This window comes from Lutra lutra, chromosome 11, assembly GCF_902655055.1.
Source record: "Lutra lutra chromosome 11, mLutLut1.2, whole genome shotgun sequence".
Taxonomy (NCBI): domain Eukaryota; kingdom Metazoa; phylum Chordata; class Mammalia; order Carnivora; family Mustelidae; genus Lutra; species Lutra lutra.
Genome location: NC_062288.1, coordinates 50,502,099 through 50,508,514, shown reverse-complemented (window position 1 = coordinate 50,508,514; position 6,416 = coordinate 50,502,099). Strand labels below are relative to the sequence as shown.

Sequence of the window (6,416 nt, the reverse complement as noted above, 5' to 3'; positions counted from 1 at the left end):
TGACACCTGCTTGCGTAGATGACATTCATCAACCGTACCACCTTTTCAACTGACACAGCACCTCTCTTCCTGGGGAGACTTCAACATTTTTTAACCAAAGTAATTGAACTATTTTCCATATGTAAACCCAATTTCATTATGTCAGGGAAGGAAATTTAGGCTTTTTCACACTTTATCTTCCATGGTGGTTTTTTTTTTTTTTTAATATCTATTATAAAACTAGCAAGTGAAGGGAAGATCAGATGGGCTAACATTTTAATTATAAAGCCATTTTTGAAAAATACCACCTCTATTAATAAGTTGACAATGGAAAAATATGAGGACGTATTTAAATTAAGGAAGTTAAGACTTTTTAATTTACATTTAGAAATTTCCTGAGATACCACAGCAACCTCTCTCCTCAAAGTAAGGCAAATTTTACCATGATAGGAGGATGTGATTGTGCTTAAGATAATTTGTTTTCACACTGAAAATTCCCCCTGAAGAAAAAGAAGATCAACTACTCTGATTTGGACCAAATGATGACAAAAACTGTATTTGAATTTTGATCTTTGGTCATGCCTTGACTATAATTTAAGTGAGCAAAATGTTTTACGTAAGTGGAAATAAAAAACCTGTTTAAGTTAATATTCTATAATATTTACTAATTAAGAATCAAAGAAGTTTCTGTTTTTCTCATAAAAGAATAACAGTAGATACAAACATAGAACTTTCAGTAAGAATTCTTACACATCTCTTTCCTTAGAACTCTTAGTATTTCATTGTCAGGACTTTATTATTTGCCAGATGATGGCTATTACTTCTTATCTAGAATTCACTCTTAAAAACGAAGTCTTTTTTTTTTTTTTTTTGTAATGACTATTAAAGTTTACAAATTAAACCTGTTTAATTCTTACAAGCCAGCACACAACCAAACAGTCAAGGGTTAAGTAGAGAGCTTAGTAATTTTCCAGTTAAAACCAGTAAATGTAGAGAAGTGAGTTGGGGGAAATCAGAGGGGGAGATGAAGCATGAGAGACTGTGGACTCTGAGAATCAAACTCTGAGGGTTTTGGAGGGGAAGTGGGGTGGGGTATTGGGTGAGCATGGTGGTGGGTATTAAGGAGGGCATGTATTGCATGGAGCACTGGGTGTGGTGCATAAAAAATGAATTTTGGACATTTAAAAAATTTTTTTTTAGGGGGCGCCTGGGTGGCTCAGTGGGTTAAGCCGCTGCCTTCGGCTCAGGTCATGATCTCAGGGTCCTGGGATCGAGTCCCACATCGGGCTCTCTGCTCAGCAGGGAGCCTGCTTCCCTTCCTCTCTCTCTGCCTGCCTCTCTGCCTACTTGTGATCTCTGTCTGTCAAATAAATAAATAAAATCTTTAAAAAAAAAAATCAGTAAATGTAGTTACAATCTACTTCTACCACCAGGGACCCAAAATATTCTTTACAGGAATGGTGAGTTATTTGTGAAGTATTCTCTTTCTCTTTAGTTAGGGACAACGTCACATTAACAACTCCAGTGTCACATTTACTTTCTCAATTCTTTTATAAGATGCTAGAATCAGTAAACTCTAAGTGGGAAATAACCAGACCAATGTAGCTTTATAGCTAAGGTTAAAAAGTCAGTGTCCAAGTAAAATACGAAGGTTTCTGGACTTTCACAAACTTCTGAACTTCCTCAGCTTGCCAAATTTAGTTAAATTTTAATTGAAGTGTAAATATTATTTATCTTAAAATGAAAAGGAGAATTAGTCTGAATTGTTTAAGGCCGGTAGAAAGTATTCTACGTAATGTTTTGTTAGATCCATATCAATGGGGAACAAATAGTGTTCTGCCTGAGAACTTCATACACCCCATGACTTTTACTTCCTAATGGTACTATGCCTGCCATGGTCTAACAGGTAGTTCTTAAAACTTGGTGGTGAAAAGGTCATGGTGCTAACAAGATTAGATTCATAGCCAATCATCTTCAAAAATGTGTATGAGCAGTAAGGGAAACAGAAAGTCTGTGCACTGCAAAAAAAGAGTTTCTAGCTTTCTAAAACCTTGTGAGCTGAAAGGTGATAATCAAAGCATCAAAAAATAAAATGTCTGCAAAACTGGGTTTTGTGTGAAACACTTACCTTAGTTACGTTAGCAGAATCCTGTGTTAAGGTGGTGTAAGAAGAGGATATGAGTGTGCACAATGGTTTTGTTAGAAATAGCATAACCGACCAGAGATATGAATCCCACAGATGAATTTCACACCATCTAACCAAGTCTTCCTTTCCCAGGCACTGAGAAATACTTCCTATCAGTCCAGTAGACTTCCTTACCAATTTCGGGCTTTGAATTCATTCATGGCAATGCAAAGGAACCATTAACCTAAAGTGAATGAATGAATGAATGAATGAAAGAATAAAATCAATGAAATGGATGGTACTGGATTTTAGCATACTTAGAAGCAGCCTTTTTCTAAAGCCTAGAAATGAAAATAATAATAATAATAATAATGTGACCTTGCTAAGTGCTGCTCTTTGAATTCAGTTCCAGTCTCAAATACCCCTTGTTCTTCTTTCTCAAAGGAGTGTTAGGTCTTTTGGGGAAAATAAAGACCATTAAATGGATAATATTTGTTCCAGGGAGCAAGTTAAGGGTTCATATTCATAACTATTGTGTATCATTCTATCTCTAGTCATTGTGTGATTGCTCTAGTCTGCAGGGCTTTTCTATTTTCAGGGAATAAGTATTCTACCTGTCCTGAGTATCAGAGGAATAAAAAGGTCTCCTAATCTATAGCATATTAAATAAGAGAAGAAAATGGAAGTTAATAATAGCAGAGACTGAAAAAAGTGTGTTTAGAACTGATTCAAAATAAGAGCATAACATATAAAAATTTGTGATATGTCGACAGAGCTGTACTCAGAGAAAAGTTTGTCATCTTAAATGTCTTTATTAAAAAATTAGATTTAAAATAAAAGAACCACGCATCAATCCAACATCTAAAACAAGACAAAACTAAATCCAAGAAGGAATCAAGTAAGATAAATATAACAATTAATAAATAAAGCAAATTAAAATGATTGATGAATTGACATGGTTCAAAAATAAAAAAAAAATCATTAAAAGGTCATATGAAATGGATAAACCTTTGAAAATTGTGATTAAGAAAAATAAAGCACAGGTTTTAAAATAAGACTATATAACATCATAGTTATACAGGATTTAAAAATTACTAAAATTAGCAAAAGAAGACCTGGAAAATCTAAGAAGACAAAAAAGTGTTAACAGACATTGAAATGGTAATGAATAATGACTTGCCCTCTATTAGTCCTCACAACAGCTAGGACCCGGTTATTTTATGAGCAAGCATTAACAAATCCTCTCGTTTCTGTTTTAAAAAGGTAGACTATAGACTCAAAATCATAGAATGCTAAAACATTACATCCAACAATGTACTATATGGGGAAAAAAAGCATAACCAAGTAGGGCTTTATCTTGGGACTGCTAAAATGGCTTCACATTATAAATCTTTCTTTTTTTTTTTTTTTAAGATTTTATTTATTTTTTTGACAGAGAGAGATTACAAGTAGACAGAGAGGCAGGCAGAGAGAAAGAGAGGGAAGCAGGCTCCCCGCTGAGCAGAGAGCCCGATGCGGGCCTCGATCCCAGGACCCTGAGATCATGACCTGAGCCGAAGGCAGCGGCTTAACCCACTGAGCCACCCAGGCGCCCACATTATAAATCTTTCAATGGAATGCACTACATTAATGTATTATAGATTGAAAAACCATTGATCATCTTACTTGATTTGAAAAAAAGCATTCTAATGAATTCAAGATGTTTATAACAATTTTTAAAAGCTTTTGGTAAAATAAAAAATATGTCAAGTAATTTCCTCAACTTTATAAAAGGATCTACCAGAGTCCTGCATCAAGAATTATCCTCAGGGGCGCCTGGGTGGCTCGGTGGGTTAAGCCGCTGCCTTCGGCTCAGGTCATGATCCCAGGTCCTGGGTTCGAGCCCACATCGGGCTTTCTGCTCAGCAGAGAGCCTGCTTCCTCCTCTCTCTCTGCCTGCCTCTCTGCCTGTGATTTCTCTCTGTCAAATAAATAAATAAAATCTTTAAAAAAAAAAAAAAAAAGAATTATCCTCAGTGATAAACTGTTAGAAGCAGGCCCATATGGACAAAGAAGAAAAGTTTTCAACCTTCAACTTGAGGTCCAAGCCAATGTAATACAACAAGGAAAACAACTCAAATATTAGAAAGGAAGTTATAAAACTGTGGCAATATACAGAGAGTATCAACATTTGTATGAAAACCTCAATGGGGTAAATAAGGGAATTTAATCAAGATGGCCAAATACAAACCCACCATATAATAACCTGTAGCTTTTATCCATATTTTATTCATATTCATATTTTATTCATATCCATAAGCCAATTATAAAATAAAATAGAACAAGAGGTCTATTTATAATTGTAATAATCATATCAAACACTTAGGAATAATCCTAATTAGACTTCACTGGAAGGTATAAAGAAAAAACCTAAATAAATGGGGAAAATACTTTGTTCATCAATGAGAAGGTTTAATATTTTAATGATGTCTGTTACCTCCAAAATAACCTATTATTTTAGTATAATACTAGTAAAAAATTATTTTTGTGGGAATTTAAAACCTGTTCTAAAATCCACAAAGAGGAGTGAATATTTAAAGATAAATACTCATAATAAGTACTCATTTGGGCAGCACATATACTAAAGTTAGAATGATACAGAGAGGATGAGCATGGCCTCTGTGCAAAAATACCAATTAAATCTATAAAAGAAAATGAAGGGATGGCATTTTCTACTACATATGAAAAATAGAATTATAATAATAAAACATTATATTAGTGGGATAGGAATTGATAAGTAGATCAGTGGGATAGGAGTCTAAAAAATAATGAAGCATATGCTAATTTTTTCAAAAGATTTTATTTTTATTTGATACAGAGAGAGAGATCACAAGTAGGCAGAGTGGCAGGCAGAGAGAGAGACCGGAGGAAGCAGGCTCCCTGCTGAGCAGAGAGCCGGATGCGGGGCTCGATCCCAAAGCCCTGGGATCATGACCTGAACCAAAGGCAGAGGCTTAACCCACTGAGCCCCCCAGGCGCCCAGAAGCATATGCTAATTTAAAACATGATTAAAGTGGCATTTTAGATACATTGAGGTAAGAGGTACTTTTAAAAAAATATTTATTTTTTTTTAGAGAGAGAGAGAGAGACGGACTGTGCATGCATGCAAGGAGAGAGGGGCAGAAGGAGAGAAACGTCAAGCCAACTCCCTGCTGAGGGTGGAGCCCCATGTGGAGCCTGAGCTCATTGCCCATGAGACCATAATGGGAGCCCAGACCAAAAGTTGATAGCTTAACTGACTGAGCCACCCAGGCGCGCCAGGGGTACATTTTTTAATACAAATTTTAGAAGAATTATTACTCATTTAGAAAGTTACAGTTAGCTCATATCTTGCATTCATAAAGATAAATTTCAGATGATTATAATCTAAACATAATATTATAAGAGTACTATACTATATTATATATCTTTTTCATGTTTGGATCTGGAATGTATTCTTAAATAAAAAATTTCTAACAACAAAGAACTGGAAGGAGACTCAATATCTATACATAGAGGGACTCCTAATCTATGGAATGGAATATAAGGCAGCAGTTTGAAGGAAAGAGGCACTGATAAAGAAAAAAAATCAGGTTTTGGTATCATGGTAGTGATACGATGATACAATTTTTATAAAAAAGAGAGACCAAAACACCTCTATACATTTTCTCTATAATTATCAGTTTTTTCAAATGCAGAACACAAAGTCTAAAGTACCCATATTAGCCTGATGGCAATGGTTAGCTGTGTAGAGGGGATTAAATTCAGGATTACTGTTATAGGTCCATTAGCCTTGTAGATAATACTTCAATTTTAAATAAGGATGTATAAGAATGGATAAATTATAGTAGATAAGTTAAAAAAGACATTGTGGGGAAAGAATAATCAATCAAATTTATAATTTCTACAAAGGAAATGACAAATATGAAGATCAATGCTACTAGAAATAGAACAGCTGTCTGATTGACAACAATGGGAAAGAATGAATTTGTTTTACCTAGTTTAGATGAAATCCTACAGACTTAAGCAAGTTTAATTTATTCTATGTTTTAGGAAAATAAAATGTTTTCAAAATATTTCAAAGGATAAACTATTTCATTTTAAATTAGTTAAATAAGCATAATTTATAGTGCAAATAAAAATATTTAAACCATGCTATTTTTGTGTTATAATGAGAGGCAAACTTTTATCCAAACGTTCTTCTTTGTAGCTTAAATGCATATGTTAACCCTGGATCCATATATTTTAAGTATATTAGTGCCTAAATAAGTTCTAGGAATGTCTCTGCTCAAAA

At 34.3% G+C, this 6,416-nt stretch overlaps 1 non-coding gene across 1 annotated transcript; it reads left to right on the top strand.

The window, feature by feature from the left end:
- Positions 1-4,700: 4,700 nt before the first annotated feature.
- LOC125081535 (U6 spliceosomal RNA) lies at positions 4,701-4,807 on the top strand. Its single transcript, XR_007121733.1, has one exon. It is a non-coding gene; the product is annotated as a U6 spliceosomal RNA (small nuclear RNA).
- Positions 4,808-6,416: the final 1,609 nt, after the last annotated feature.